Below are 16,130 nucleotides of genomic sequence, written 5' to 3' on the forward strand. Positions count from 1 at the left end.
ACCTTTTTTTGTATCCTTACGAACCTTTGAGTAAAGCCGTTTCCAGACAAGTTAATGGTTCCAGTGATCAAGTAAACGCCCACCGAGATTTCGTGGTCGGACAGAATGTCAGCCAATAGCTAGCAAAAATCAGAATACAAAACATTAGAGATAACTAACCAATTTGTGTGTACAACTCTATGAAACAAAGTGCTCGCTACTAACATAGTTGCTATTACCGTTGTCGTTAATGATGACAGTGATGGTGACGATGTCTACTTCTCCATATGGCGTTTACATAGCGAGCACGGTACTGGCAGTCGACTGTGCTCTTTGTTGTGTCTGCTATCTATTGGCACGCGGCGGATGTGGTATATCTGATCCCTTCTTGTTGCTGCTCTTGCTGTTGCCGCCTTCGTGCGTACTACCTCGTTCTGTTCGCGTTGTTGCCTGAGGGGCTGATTGGGCCGGATCGGGCGGCGATGCTGAGCGCCTTTTTTTCGTAGTTCGTCCTGTCTGCGTCTGTTCTCCGTGGAATGGATGCATGTTGAAACGGCAACGCCTCGTTTTTCTGTCTGTTGCGCATTTGCACCACAACCGTATGCACCTTCTCGCGTGCTACTAGGTATATATGGTTCAACAATAACGCCAAAAACAGTAACAATAGCCACAGTTACCGTAGCAGTGATAACAATTAGCAACAGGGGCTCTATCGTTCATTTTACGGGATGTGTGTGTCTGCCGCTTTTATTTGCAACATCCATAAATAGGCAAACTTTGCTCCACCACATGCGAGGCTAGAAAGTTGCATCAACCTTACACCCTCTGCCGTTTTCTGTCTGTCTTCATCAAAAAAAATGGGCTATAATATACTCGTAGCCATCTGGAAAACAGGATACATACATATATGCGCCTATATCACAAATATGCCCTCACACCCACATACATATATATAGAATGATCAGAAGCGTTTGTGAAAATACTTCTGTAGCTGCATAATTTGATTTAATCTCAATCCCTGCCAACCGCCATTGGATTATTTGCTTCAGTGCGTCGAGAAGTAATCGTAATTCTTCTATTGCTTTATTGATTTCGTAAGATCGGAAAACTTACCAAAGGTGGTGCGGTGAAAGCACTGTACTCTTAAGGATTGTTTGTTTACTTTATTAAACCTGTCATTTTTAGCGGTGCTTAAATCAGCAACGTTTGACCTGCTCAGCCAGGGGTTAGCTGGCTAAGCCCTCATGCCGCTTCCTTTGCATTGCCTCTTTATACGTAGCAAAAAGTGCTGGCTTAACAGAGATATTATTGTTTGCATCCAAAGCGAAGCTTATGACGACTCTTTACGAAGAAATAACAGTATTACATATAATTGTACTTGCTGACGACGTCCACACCTTCAGCATCAGCGTACCAATGGCGTGGTAATGATGAGGCGAAAACGAGACATTATATTTGTAGGTATAACATCAGACAAATTAACTAGAGTTGGTCGTATTAGCGTCACTTGTTCACTTTAGAAATCGCTGACTCAAAAAAGATTTATGTATTCAGCGACTTGCATGGCGGCGCGATACCTCGAAATCCACGTGTGTCGCATCCCGCTTGAATCCTTCCGAACCTAGCCCGTCTGGGGTACTTAGTGTCTTCGAATGCTCGACAGGTGTACAAGTGGGTCGCAAAGGAAAGGGTCGCTGAGAGAAAGCGGAATAAGGCAATGCGAACGTGTCTGAGTACGAGGTCGATAGAACAGACTTCGAACGATTCTGTCTGGCTGTCTTCTAGTGTTCTTTTTAGTCGCCTTGCTTTCTTGGCTCCCTCCTTGGCTTGTTTCCTCGTTTGAGAGCGCGTAAGTCAAGCTGAAAAGATTCAGTTCAAAGATAGCAAGAAAAATGCCTTTTTAGTTCCCTAAGGGAACGACAAAGTCACTGAGCCAGTCTGCCGTGCTGCATGTGGGTTCTGTCTTGCCAAATCCCCTCTTCCCTTTGCTCCCTCGTTTTGAACTTCTCTGTCCATCTGTCCGAGTGCGAGGTGGTGCAACAGCAGCAGCAGTACCAGGAGCGCGGAGCTCAGGTTTGCACGAAAAGGCTTTAGTCACCGTCCTGCACCGCAGGGAAATCTAGGCAGAAAAAAGGCGCGGCAGTAACCGCTTTTTGAGGACGGAAGGTTCAGAGGCTTGCTTGTTGCACAGGCGAGGCGGCTTGAGCGTTCTGAGGAGGATGAACAGAGATCCACCGCTCGGTCCGTGTAGCCAGTCAGTCTGTACTGGTGGCGTTGGGGATGGCGACAACAGAATTCCCGTCTGCTCAGTTTATTTCTCGACCGTCTGTTTGACCGAAAAATGCTACGCAAGTGAAATTCGACCGAAACGACCAGACTTTCAGCCCGTTTCTATTTTGTACATGGATCAGGAATAGAAAAGGAAATCTTTTTCGTCCAGTGCCTCTTTCCACTGAAAATCTCTAAGGGCGGGAGTCGGAAGGCGGTTGAAAGAGGCTGCAGAGCTTGAAAGGACAGCACGTGGTCCGTAATTGTAGGAACTGACTCGGTCCCATAAGTTGGTAACATAAAGAGACACATCTACAAACAAGCGTATTTTCCTTTCATGCGAGTTTTTTCTTTAAGTGGGATTGCCGACGGGTATCAGACACCAGTACCTTTTTCACGTCGTTGGTACAAACACAACTAAAACCCATAACAAAGACTCGACTGCCCTAGACTGGCATTACTGTAAAAATCGGGCTAAGTGATAGGTGAGGACTAAACCTTCATGTTGTGTGACTTGATCGCATTCACTCATATTGTACTTACAGAATGCTAGTAGCAGTCTACTAATTTCAGACAAGTGTTGCCCGCCACTGTTCTGGTCAAAAACCTGCTGCTGTTTTTACATCGGCGTACGCTGCCAGACACCGCTAATAGTGTCGATGTTTGATTAATTCAGACGATCCGATCAGAGCGACCTATCAATCAAGACGTGCTATGCCAGTTGACCGCAAGAGAGCTGTCGAGTTTTCGCTGGCACCTCCACTTAGCGCCGACGACCTATGCTTATGTTAAAACCACGTATATCCTTGGAACGTTTCTAGATGGAGCCATGCAGAATAAGCGAAGATGATCATCGTCTAATGTTTGGCAAAAGTGCATAGTACCGATTATAGCTTTCTGTGTATCTACTATCAGGTGTACGATCTACTGCAACGATGACAACACGCCACCGTTATCACAAACGGCACAAGGCCAAACGAAAGGTCTTGCTGTGATTTTCTGGTTGAACGCAGGTCTGGCCGACGATGAATAAAGGAACGAAGCGATAAGGACCAAGAAAAACCTTGGGTAAGACTAGATGGAGCACTTTGTCTTGTTAGCACTAAGACAACTTACGCCCGAGATGGCATTGTTTAGATCTGCAAGTCCGGAAGGATCTGCAGTTGCGTCGACCGTTCGCACCTTGCTTAGAGAGTAAGGGCTTAAGAGAAAAAGCTGGGTTAAGCGATGGCTTAATGCTGCGCGGAACAACGGCAATGACGAAAAGAAAGATGTACCACGGAACCCGCCGCGATTTGCCCTGCCGTTGATCTCAGTGCTCGTCATTCGGTCGGCCAGTTAACTGCCTACTGCTTGGCTATAAAAATACGTTAGCACTTTACCTTCCTTTATTTTTCGTCGTTCAAGCGTCTGGTTGTCCGAACCTATGTTTCTTTTAGTTCGAATAGCTTGTGCTAGGTGCCGTGTAGAAGCGCATTAGCAGGCGTTCGTTCAATTCGCAGTGGCGTCGGTGGTGGCTACGGCACAGGTCTCAAAGGCACCGATGGGGAATGCTAAAAAGTGAGCAGACACGATTTTCAAAAACCTCGCACATTGCCCGCCCCAAACTTCACTCACTTTACCTGTTTGCGTCCCTTACCTCTTTCCCGCTTACCCCAACCTTCGGCCACTAATGCTGCCCCCACCCGGTTACAGCGTTTTCTTACGGCAATCTGCTTTGTCCAGCAGTAGCTTCCGTGTTTTTGTTCGGCTAGTGCGTTAGTTACTACAAGAGGGCTGCAATACGGGGGTTTCGCTACTGGTGTTGCTATTGTGGTCATTGTGGCAATCCTCACATCGTTGGATCTAAGCATCGAGTCCGAGCGGAACGTTTCGTAACGAGCCCCCTTGTGTAGGCGGTGCCGCCTTCGGGGACACCATTGGAAACAATAGAGAACTAGCAAGAGGAGTGAAGGTTGGTCCTGCATCGAGAAAGAAGTTTCTATATACGTGGTAACCGCTGCTTCTGCTATTGCTTTGGCTTCTATTGTAGAATCAGCTGCCGCTGCTGGACTAGTGGCAGCAATAGTTATTTTTTTGAGTAATTAATTTTAATTGATCGACTCCACTACTTCCGCCTCACGCTTTGATAATAGTATTGGACCCCGTCGACTAAACAATCGGCTGTATGAGCGGGCCGGCGAACGGGCTCCCGCGTTTGAGTATACGCGGGTGTCTTGCCAAGAAACTGCTTTTTGTGAAAGAAAAGTCGATTCTGGCTGTAATAATAAGAGTTACACCAATTGCAGAACCGGCAGCAATAGCCGAAATAATTATATATTAGCAAAGACGTTTATTGCCGCATCCAGCGCCGTGAGTGAGAAGTGGTGCCAACAGCGGCACCCTGGAATACGTTAGAAGTAAAACGACCGTGTATCCATTATTATATTTGAATGTTTAACTTTTTATGCCTAGCGCCTATTCTTAGCTATACACAGGATACCTCCAATACCCTAATACTGGGGACCAGGAGATCGCACAATACAATCGCGGCTTCGGCTCGACGGTTCTAGTAGGCGTGTTGTAGCGTTTTGCGCGCGCACTGATCAACTACGGCTGAGCAACCCCTAATGAGCACGCCATTCTACCTAGGCGATAACTTTAAGCGACAAATAAGATGAAAGCAAAGGTGGATTGCTCTCAACGCGGTGGCTGCTAAAAAGATCGTTCTCGCTTTCCTCTAAAAGTGAATACAAGCTACTGATAGAAGGAGTGTGAGGTGAATTTACGGTAAAAATTAGATTGACTTTAGGAGAAAACCCGTTGACAAGACTGCTGGAAAAGTATACACTTTAGAAAGGGAATGTACGACATTTTTGATACTTGAATAAGATACGTTTTGGAATATTTTAAAATGGTCACACGCATTTGGGTACCTTGAGCTATATTTCTGTCTGTTCAATTGAAGGAATACATCTACATATTTTATGCAACACATTTAAGAGGTGTAACATTAATAGTAACATATTGATATAACATTTCACAGGAGGTTCGACTGTCTCAAGGATAAAGTGGATGTCAAAAAGCGAAATTAATATGCTACACTTCCCTGTGATTGTGCAAGAATAGCGTGTTTATCTACTAAACTTAGAAACGCAGGTGGTAATCTAGGTTGGAAACCCGGCATAGACGGACTTTTTATTTCATCCTGGAAGCCAGCCATCTATAACAACGCCTAACGCCAGTACTGGACGTAGAACTCAAAACAATCATTTTAAGTATGCTGCACTGTAGTATTTTGATCCTAATTGCCCTAGAAACGCACATTTGTAGAAGAAGTTCCACTGCTTCAATCTGTTTTGACAGGTACTAGATGACCGATCGCTTCGCATTAAACGCATTTAGCTAGACCGTTCTTCTCTATTCTATATAAACTCTGTGATTTTATGTTTCCAATCCGAATGTTCCTATAAAGACGCGGCAATCCTTTGGCAGAAGATCATGGCAGTAGCAAGTATGATGGTGGTAATTATTTCTAAACGATAGAAAATTATTATCCCTAAAAAACTGCTTCCTTCCAACAACACCACGCAGCTCTTGCCCGTTGGAAGTTAGGCCAGAGAGAGAGTGGATGAAGGCGGGGTGAAACTTGGAGGTCTGACGTTTCTGCTTGTAGCCTCTTCTTCCTTCTCTGCTGACCCACTGCTTTTCTAAGTCTTTTGCTTCGCACACTCCCCACAGGCACTGCTCGGGCTCGTTCGCTGGATAGCCAAGTGGGTACTGAATGGGAGCAGCAAGACAGCTTGTCGCTACTGCTGATGCGGACGATCGGGAAAACGCAACTTTCAAAGGGGGTATGAGCCTGTGCTTCAGCCGCAATCGCTTGCCTACTTTGCTAGAGGTAAACAGGCAGCCAACGGCAGGACTGCAGCAGTCCAAAAACGCCTTGGCGACGAGCGCGGCTTCCATCGGTCTTTCCGCTATCCCGTCCTGTTATAAACGAGAGAAGATCGAGAAAGGCGGTCAAAGAGGAGGTTAAGGCTGTAAGCCCGCAGAAAAGAATAGCTGTGGCGCAGAGTTGACACAGCAGCACACGGAAGGTAGAGGAAAACTTTAGAGTCCTACCAGGGGCCAATTCACGAACCCAGCCCTGCTAAGAAAAGATGAACAAAGACCAGGTACAACATCGTTTACAGGCTAGCTAGTGAATTAACTCGACGTTGTATGGCGGTCGTGTACAACGGGTAACCGAATCGCGGCTTTTCCATTGATAAGGCGCAGTGATGTGAAATCTGTGAACACTGAAAGCTAGCAAAAGTTTAAAATGCATCGCCAGCTATACGCAGATTCTTTCATTCTGGATGCACTAGAGGATGGAAAGAGCTGCCTGTGGATCGTAGCCAGTGGAAAGACAAGCTTTGGTCCAGCTTGGATCGACTTCCTTCGGCTTGACGTCAGCTAGAATCCCATTGCCTCGCCATCATTGTCACACCAATACTGTACGACTGCCGCAATCTGCCGCCGCCGTCTCCGCTAAGATCTAGTGGAAAACCGAAGCAAAACGAAGAATCAGACCGTCAGATCAGGTTAGATAGCGAAAGACGAGCAGCACCAGAGGGGGTAAAGGAATTGTATAGTCAGCGAATTCCTTAGGGCCGTTCATTTATCTGGACTCAACTCCACCACGTGCCGTTCTCATGCTCTTCAAGCGCGTTGTAGTAGTATGGTCGATGTGGAGGTCAAACAGCAGACGCAAAGAAAATGCGTTACTGGAGAAAGAGCTCAATGGAATACGACGTGTTAGGGGAAAAAAGATACCAGCGATAAGGAAAGCAGAGCTAAACGCTGGGAGAAAGAACAGTACCACTACTCTTCAGGTTTTAATGGTCCAAAGGCCAATCAGGATGACGACGGCCAAAGGCACGGTGACCGTGAGGTTGAAGCAAACATTAGCAATCAATCTGAAAGGTATTATCGCTTTGAATTGTTTTAAGTCAAGTGGTCTTGTAAATAGCGATTTTGTGTACTCTAGAAGTTAATATGTACAAGGCCATGATTCTGAAACAGCACGAACACCGAAGGGCTGATTTATTTAATAATGACAAACCAAAATGGATGCCACAAACAGTAATGGTACTGTGTTTTTACGTAAATAAAATTTACGTGCTATTTAGTGAATACATACAATCGTAGAAATAATAAGTCAGTATTTTCACGGTGCCGGAAAGTATTACGATTGGTATGACAAATCTGCATTTTTTCGGATTCAATCGAATTAAGCTTTTAATGCGTTCAGTCGATATTTGAAATGCTGTATAATATGACAGAATCGGTCTATGTCATATATCTTTGTCTCATGTTACGTTTTGCCATGTCTTCAAACATTATTATCAAAATCCATCTGCCAGAATCTACTATCGCGCCACGTACGAAGAGAAAGACTAATTACGTAAACAAAGTGTTCAATGCGTAACGTGTGAACCGATTGACGTCGTCAAATTGCTCTTCCCGGGGTCCCCTTGTTTGTATGACTAGGATCTAGTGTCTCGATCAATCTTGGCATCGGTCGTGTCAAGCTTAACGCGACCCTTGCGGCTGTTTTGGCGTGCCAGTTCTCGTTTCTCGTGGACATTTGGCGTGTGTGCGTATGTATTGTAGTAGATAGTATAATAACATATACTTTTTTATATTAGGAAGCCTTCCTCTCGCTTATAGCTCATTTCACTTGCTCACGCAAGCATCGCGGAGAGAAAATGTGTTTGTGTATGTATAGTAAAAAGACTCGAGTACCTTATCGTGGATTATGAAGTACCAGTCGAGAACATATTCTGGTGCCGGCACATTGTTTATGATAAATGTTGGTATTCAATGATTGTGGTGTCGACGCTGTTACCACTAATTCCCGATGTGGACTACGTTTTGCTGTGGAGTTGCTCACCGATGGTTGAATAGCTGCGGGTACGACATGGCGAACGATGGAATTTCTCAGGCCCGACCGAACTTGATGTGGTTGATTGAGCCAACGAGTGTGGCTAACCCTAAACTGGATCGTGAAGGAACAGTAGTGTTACTTTTTCCTCTTTTCGTTTTTCCTACTCGCCTTTTCGAACTGGGCTATGATGCCATAAACTGCGAAACCCCACAAGCGGTCTGGCCCAGACCAGACCGATCCAACCGCCACACTCTATTGTAGACCATGTGAGCTGAAGATCAAAATAACAGAAGTAAACACGCGTTCATCGTATACTCATCAAGATCGGTATTTTCCACGAAGTTCAGATCGTACGCAAATCCGCGACCGCAACGATAAGGATCATCAACAGCAGCAGGAGCTGCACCTCTGCCACAGACTGACACATTTCAAACAGGGCAGGCCAGTAGCAAGAATAAAACAGGGCGGTTCGGATGATGATGAGTACCGCCAGGAGAAAGAAAGGAAGAAAAGACTAGGACAACGATGTGGTCGAACTTTGCCGGCAGCAGATCGAAACCAGCTTCATGCTAGAACTACAGAGGCTTCGAGTGTATGCGAGGAGTACACGATGTTGGGCTATGGGAAGTACGCGGAGTTGCCCCAGTCTCTAAAAGGCTGCTTGCCCGTTGCCTACGTTATCAGCTGTCTTTTTGCTACGCTTCTCTTCTATAGCCTTCTTTTTCCTGTGGCGTTCCTGCCGATGCGAAGCGGCAACAAGTAAATCGACTATCAACTTCCTTCTTGAAAGGGCAAGCAGGCAAGCGTCATCCTTTGATTGGTTAAAAAATCCTTTAGCTCTGTGCGTCCGCGAGCCGCTTTCTCGACCACCTGCTGGTTATAGCATCCCTATTGCCGGACCACCGACTGCTCGTGCTCAGAGTATTCGTGGCTAGTAGTCTTCTTCATGTTATGTTGCAAGCTTTCATTGCTTGAATTAATAAAGCAAAATTAAGTAAACAAATTGACGGAAAAAAGCAAGGGAAGAGCATGAGCAAAGAGTTTCTTATGTAAGTAAACTACAGTATTTATATAGCCTATAGAGTGCATTAATATCACAGACATACACAGATTCTTTTTCTAAGTACTCTAGCGATATATAGCTAGAAGTTTTTTTCATTATGTTACAACAGTGTACAACGTATTTTTATGTACCCAACGTAAATTATTATTCAAACGGACAATTCATTATATCCTTGATAGGAAACTATAAGTTGGTTAACCATTTTAGTATATCAGATGACAATCTCAGGGAGCCAAGTTTGAATGAAATACTGTAACACCAGGTAAAGGTACAATCTTTAGAGGGGATCACCCGAAGGAGCATTCACCCTAACAAAGCGCAGGGCATAAGGGGAAATCCGGATTGAGGGATGCGAATCGCCGACGAACTCACTACGAGTTCAGCTTGGACATTTCTTATTATAATATTGAAGGGGCATGTATTTGTATACGTTAGATATATACGCCCCGTACTTTATAATAGTCGTGTATTGATGATCTGCTATTGAGCGACGATACTAATATAAAAAAAAAAAAAAATTGAAAGTATTATAAGCATATCGTAACTATTTTGATCAGGACAAAGATTCCACCGTGTATTATAATCACCGAAATTCTTTGAGGTTGTATGATTTCCGGCTTTTAGCGAGGAGTCAATGCTTAATTCAGAATCTGCTATTGAACCCTAAAAAGATTGTCGGATGACTGTATCAGCCCTGAAAAACCGAACCAATATGTCCTAGTTCTTTTTTAGAAATATTACTACATTTCAGGATTCTATTTCAGAATCAAATAACTTACTTTGGTTTTTGTTTCTTCAAGACTCACTATAAAACGACTATACTTGTATGGCATCATTAAAATATAGAATAAGGACCTATTCAAAGAGGCAACTATAATACTGGTCCTATCCAAATGTAAGCAGTCCAGTAAAATTCCCTATAAACGGTTCTGCTGATATGGAAAAGTCATTTTCAAGCCAATAGCATAATGATACTATTGCTACATCCTCAGAGACTTCGTGGAACCTTTATATCACTCATATCATGCCAAATGTGCATCGGTCCTTCGTTGTGTTTAAAATCATTAGTGCGAGCAGTACGCTTTCTGTTGTTGCTGACGGCTTTGCTGATGTCATCTTGATTTCGAAATGCTGACTCAGATTTATCTTTCTACCATCCTCTTTGTCTCAACATTTTACCAAAGAAGAAAAAGTGAAGCCGACGCTTTTTTGTTTGCCTAGCATCGCTAATACGAACAAGTTGGCTCACCCTCGCACTGACGCCTGATAAGCACGAGCCCCGCCCTTCAAAACATAAAACCCGTTGAACTAAGCGCCGAAGTGTGGCATTGCCCAATCCGCTTTTGTGGAACAATGGGCACCGATCCCTAGCCCGGCCGACTACTATGCTATACATTTGCTCCTCTGCGAGTCACTAGATGGGAAACACTATCACCGTGAGGTCAACTGGGCCACAGTTTCGTACACACCTCCTTCAAAAAACGATCTACTACCAGGCCCCTACTGCAAGGTCGCTGAGAGTCGTTTGCATTGCAAGAATCGAGTACCAACGGTCAGTCGAATAGTTGCATTTGCGCAGTGATCGCATTAGGGCATATAGAGGTGAGAAGAAACGATAGAAAATGGAGAGAGAGAGAGAGAGAGAGAGAGACATCACATCGGCCTGACCAGTGCCATCGTCTGGCGCGTTCGCCAGCGCTCTACCTCTAACCCTACGCGATGTTGGTTACCCACCGCTACCACCAAACTGGTACACCATTCGTTTGGTTTGACTCCCGTTAATTCGCTGAGTCCGAATCTATCCAGTAGACTGGTATTTCTCTTAGACCTACTCGGCATATTTGGCTCCTTCCTTCTCCACTACTGTCCATAGCATCGTCCTCTTCCACTAGCTCCCCACTAATGGACCAAGCGGCAGTCAACTTCTCTTTTACGAAACGAGTCGAGGGGACCATAGCGTCGTTGTTGACGATGGTAATCGTATTGAGTGCAATGAAGAAGCAACGACAGAAGTACGGAGAGAGCTATTCCATTCAAAAAAAAAGAATTACGAGCCAAAAACATCCATGCGCCATTAATGTCACACTACTCGTCAACTATCTTTCGCTCTTCTTGCCGATTTTAGTAAAGCTCAGCAGTAGATTTTATGTATGGCTAGCGGCCATAATTTGCAGGGTCACTAACGAGAGTCTTCTTGTGTTATGTGCCGCTACAGCTGATGGCCGTATTAATAACTGTTCAAGCCAAAAAAATCTACCCTAACACTCGACGGATGGCCGATCGTCGGCTGCGCCAAAAGGGGAAGGGGGTTGTCGATGTGCCTATCTGTGCATCCGTTAGTCTGCTTATGTGTTACATTTGTTTCTTCTTTTACTTTATAGTTGTCCTTCATCTACGTTCGATAGTAATGCGGTATAATGTTATGTCCGACTCGCTTTCTTCTCGCCCGAGTTCGTTCGTCTACGAACACCGACTACACCTGGACGTTGTCTTGAAAATGTTTTAACGGTCCGAAACTGTCTATTCTTACTAGGAAAACGTGTCCAGTTGACTAAAATCTGAATTACATTTTCTTAAGCCTATTTGACACTACGATGAACCACACACAATTTGATTCTGTAAGACGCTAGCGACGTTTCGTAGTGGAATGTATTGCCCTAGCTGTACGCATGTTAGCTACGTCAGCAGTAAATTCAAGCAGAACTTCAGCCACTGAGCACTGCCTTCTAAACACCTACCCTGATGTCAGACATTCAACCGGTGGCAGATTTGGCTTAGTGAAAGCTTACGGATCACTGCCTATGAAGTTCAGTAAACTGGCGGGATTTCTGGGACTTTGGGCCTACAAGGGCTACTAACTGATGTGCGCGTCCCGCTATTTCACCCGCGCTGATCCTCCAGTAGATAGTGAACGTCGACGAGCTGGCTAAACAGAATACATAGCCGTCTCCGAATACAACAATCGCTAGTCTTGGGACATTCAGTCCTAACCGAGACTAATGTCCAGGCGTGGTTCAAGCGGCAAACGCTCGCGAGTCGCTTTTCTGCGAGGAGATAGAAGGCAGTTACGTGGACGGCAGGCAAGGCAACACGTTGGAGCTGCACGGAGCCACCGACTGAAAGATGTAGATTGAATTTGCTTTCGAACGGCTAATCGGATTAAGGGGAGCGGTTGGCACCGGTATTACTGTTTCGGTGGTGGGGGATGGCCCCAATGGGCAACAGGGTAGAGCCTGTCGGAGGCACTGACTGTTGGCCTCGCTGCGGCTGGTCGCATGAGTGGCAGACTTTGCTTCTCAGACGTAAACGAAGCGGCGAAGATGAAACGAATGGGGATCAAGCATGAAGAAGGGGAGCTGTAGCAAGATTAGCTGGAGTGCCTGCCAAGCTTCTTGGTGTCAGCCCTATTCGATAGCCCTATTCAATGAAGGTTAACTGCTATTGGACACGAGCAGCGAGAGAATACCTAGAGGAAGAAGTAACAAACTGGTCGATTTTTCGTCGCCTCTTGTGCGAGCTCGACAAGCTAGTACTTCTTTGTAAGATAGCGAAAGCCGACGAAGTGCAACGTTGGCGTCCAACTGTGTATGGTTTTGTACGGATACCGAGCGAGATCGTGGTCGGAAACGTTTGGGTAGTAAAACGAGTCTTGAAGTCATATGAGGCATATCGATAACCGGCAATGAAAACAAATTTCTATAGTTTAAGACACGAAAGATGTGGTCATAGCCAGTTGATAATGAAGATGATAATAACTGCAATGTTGAATTTAACACTCCATGCAGAGCTAAGACAAAATGCGGTCAGGTGCATTCTACAACAAGAATAACTGAGTATCTTAAAAAGATTCGACAAATCGCTCATTTGCTAAGTAAAAATATCAACTTATTGGCCTTAGATTAGCACAGCCTCAAGGTTCACCTATAAGAGACGTAATGCTGGAGCCCGAAGGACCTTTTAAGTATAGCTGTATAACGTCGTTGTGTTGTCTTCTGCCCTTCCAGGCTTCTATGTGTAAAGAAGAATATCTCTATAGTAAAATAACATTTTTGTGTTAATAATAATGAATACCGATATCTACTTAAAAACAAGCCACATCAAATAAACTTGTCTTTATTTCAAAGCTCATAATCAACCAGTTGCATTTGCGTCCGCGAGCTTTATCAGATATTCATCTTTACTTCTGCTTCGCTAGCTGTTTGAAAAGTTCGGACAAATAAATGTTTTATTTGTACGTCGATATTCACTTTACTGCCAGGTCTGTCACCCACATACCATTATATGTCATAAACTAAAAAAAAAAAATGCCCTCTTTTCCTTTACAGTGGCTGAGTAGCAGCACCTCGAATCATACATGTTGTTGTTGTCGTTGTCGTCATCATCAAAACAGCGACGAGATGTTGGTATCCTTCGTTCTCGCCTTGCGACGCCCACCGGGTCCCTGCTTCTCCCCCTGTCTTTTTCTTCCTCTTTTTCTGGCCAGCTCAGAGAAGCCTGCTGTCTTCCTGCTTGCCCTCAGGGGGTATCGGTAACATAAGCCGGCACCCGAGCAGTTGCGGACCTTATCTTGCATCTGCTGCTACTTTCGACCCAACCGCCGCTACCGTACCCCTCTCGCACCGATAAATAATCGCCATGTTAATAAAAACACCAGTGTGCCATTTGACCTTCACGCCAGTTGTAGCAAGCGTGTCATCGTTTGTGTTAGCTGGCCATGGCGACGAGGTCCTGCGAAACGTGCTGTGCTCTTTCGCTTAGAGCACGAGTGCGTGAAAACGCGAAGAGGTTACCAGAGGAAATAGAACGAAAGCGGAAAATCTAACGGGTGCGTTTGGTTGAACCCCCAATTGCAGCCCATCTCAGAGTTTTGTTCTCGTTCGTCTTTCGTAATGACCGTTGCGACGGCTGCTGCGACCGCCAACAACAGCCGTGCGATGAGGAAGCAGGAAAAACTCCGCGTTGAAATCCCCACTTCCTGAAATTTCCTCTTCCTTTAAAATCTTCTCTCGGTAATTTTTCCTTATTCGCTTCGTTTTGTCTGGACGAGCAGCGCCGCGAGTCCTAAATTATAGGGGTGTATTTTTCGGACCAGCAACAGCAGCAGGCTGGAATATATACAGGCTCACGCCCCTTCCCTGTTTTTCATCCTATGTACTGATCTCTTATTTCCTAGTGTGTTACCAGTGCCGTCCACGTCGCACTTTTAATCTCGTCCAGTCGAATCGACTCGGAAGCTATGTTTCACGGCTTGCATTGAGTGTTGCCGCCTGCTTAACGTGCATTAGCTCGAAGAGCCATGTTACGGATGCTAAAATTATAGTCGGTGCCCTAGTTGCTAGTAGGTTTCTCTCCTGTCCACTTTCGACTCTCCACTACAAATGACTTCTGGGCCGACCTCCATCGCAAATTTGGTCCCTAGAATCAGTCGAATTTTTCGGGAATGGCAGAGAAAAGTGAAAAGTCTCCAGCTAGTCTCACCTTCTCAGCCACTCGTATGCTAAATATACGAATCCAGCCCCAGGCAAGCAATGGCTCTATGTCATTAGCCCATCAAAGTGGGTCGGTGACTAGCCTTAGCTAACGTTAAACCGGTCATCAATACGGCATTGCCTCTAGATCCGGCTTGCAGGCGTCTAAATCGACCCACAGCGAGTTGCTGAGCTTTGCTGGAGATCGATAGCACCGTCTAGTGCGAGCTACGACGAAATAACTCTGTTCTTCCGTGCACTGTAACGGGATATCGATGCTGTCACCTAATGCAGTGTACGTTATGATCTATCCATATGTCTACCTACATACGCACGGGAATGCATGTTGCTAGGCATGGCTGTTGGGTCATTTGGAAGAAACAATGTATTTTTGTTTATTTAGTAGTGGACTATTGTATTGTATGATACATTACATATCAGACTAAAAAAAGTGTTTTCGCCAATAATGAAAGGTTAATGGCTTGCTAGTTTATTTTTTCGGCTGAGCAGTAAGATTACACGTGAACAATACCGTTGACGCGTCGTAAGCAAGCCCCGTTTCCTGGGACGCTGATGGCCTTTCACCTATCATGAAACTGTTCTGCCCCGTCCTTAGGAATAGTTTGTATCTTAACTAGCAGGGATTTGAAACCCGCCTAGAAAACGGGTAGATATCTAGTGCGTCACGCAAAGCGTGCCTTCTGTCACACAGCGAGCGTCGGTGCAGGCCTTCGCTCAGCCAGTGATGGCTTCTGTGAACATTGTTGGTCTTGAGGTAACGTTTACTCAACGTATCACTTCAACATACATTCACCTTACGTAAAGGACGCTTTAGACTGATTGCAGACACGCTACATGTATCGTCACATGTGCGTCGGCAGAATTGGATGAGCGTGAAGCATGTAATGAAAAGGTACGTGTAGTCCTCCTGGAACATGAGTGCAGATTTACGTACAGCGGATTTGCATATCACAATTTTTCATATCCAATTTTATTTCAGCTAGCTATAGATGATGTGGCATCATACGGGTGCTTCGACAGATCAACTGTAATTAAGGCGCATAGGTTAAAGGTGGCCTGAATCATTATTTGGCTCGGCAGGTACGTTTTTGATACGTGCGCTATTATAGTGGTTTTACTGTATTGTTTGGATGTTATACATTGGAATCGTTGTGTATACTGAAAATGAATCATGAATAGCAGCAATCGCGTTCATAACACTGGTAATAATTCTATTATTGTTGATAAAAACAAAGTCAGAAGGTTAGAATGCAGAGCTAGTTTTCAATGGCTGAATTCAATTCGCGAGTGAAGGTGAAGGACTCCAGCTAACCCAGACGTTTCTGCTTCTCGCAGCGAAAAGTTAATTAGCTATAACGTCTGACATATCATTTTCAAGTGTATTGGCATTTGAATGCGGAGCGTATTTTGGACGTAACCC

General features: G+C 45.0%; 1 protein-coding gene across 3 annotated transcripts in view; it reads left to right on the top strand.

Moving 5' to 3' along the window:
- The window catches only part of LOC111248422 (cell adhesion molecule Dscam1-like), a 134,582-nt gene that overhangs the window by 10,497 nt on the left and 107,955 nt on the right, over positions 1-16,130 (top strand). The gene's annotated exons all lie outside the window — the stretch shown is intronic.

This window comes from Varroa destructor, unplaced genomic scaffold (assembly GCF_002443255.2).
Source record: "Varroa destructor unplaced genomic scaffold, Vdes_3.0 BEIS01000003.1, whole genome shotgun sequence".
Lineage (NCBI taxonomy): Eukaryota > Metazoa > Arthropoda > Arachnida > Mesostigmata > Varroidae > Varroa > Varroa destructor.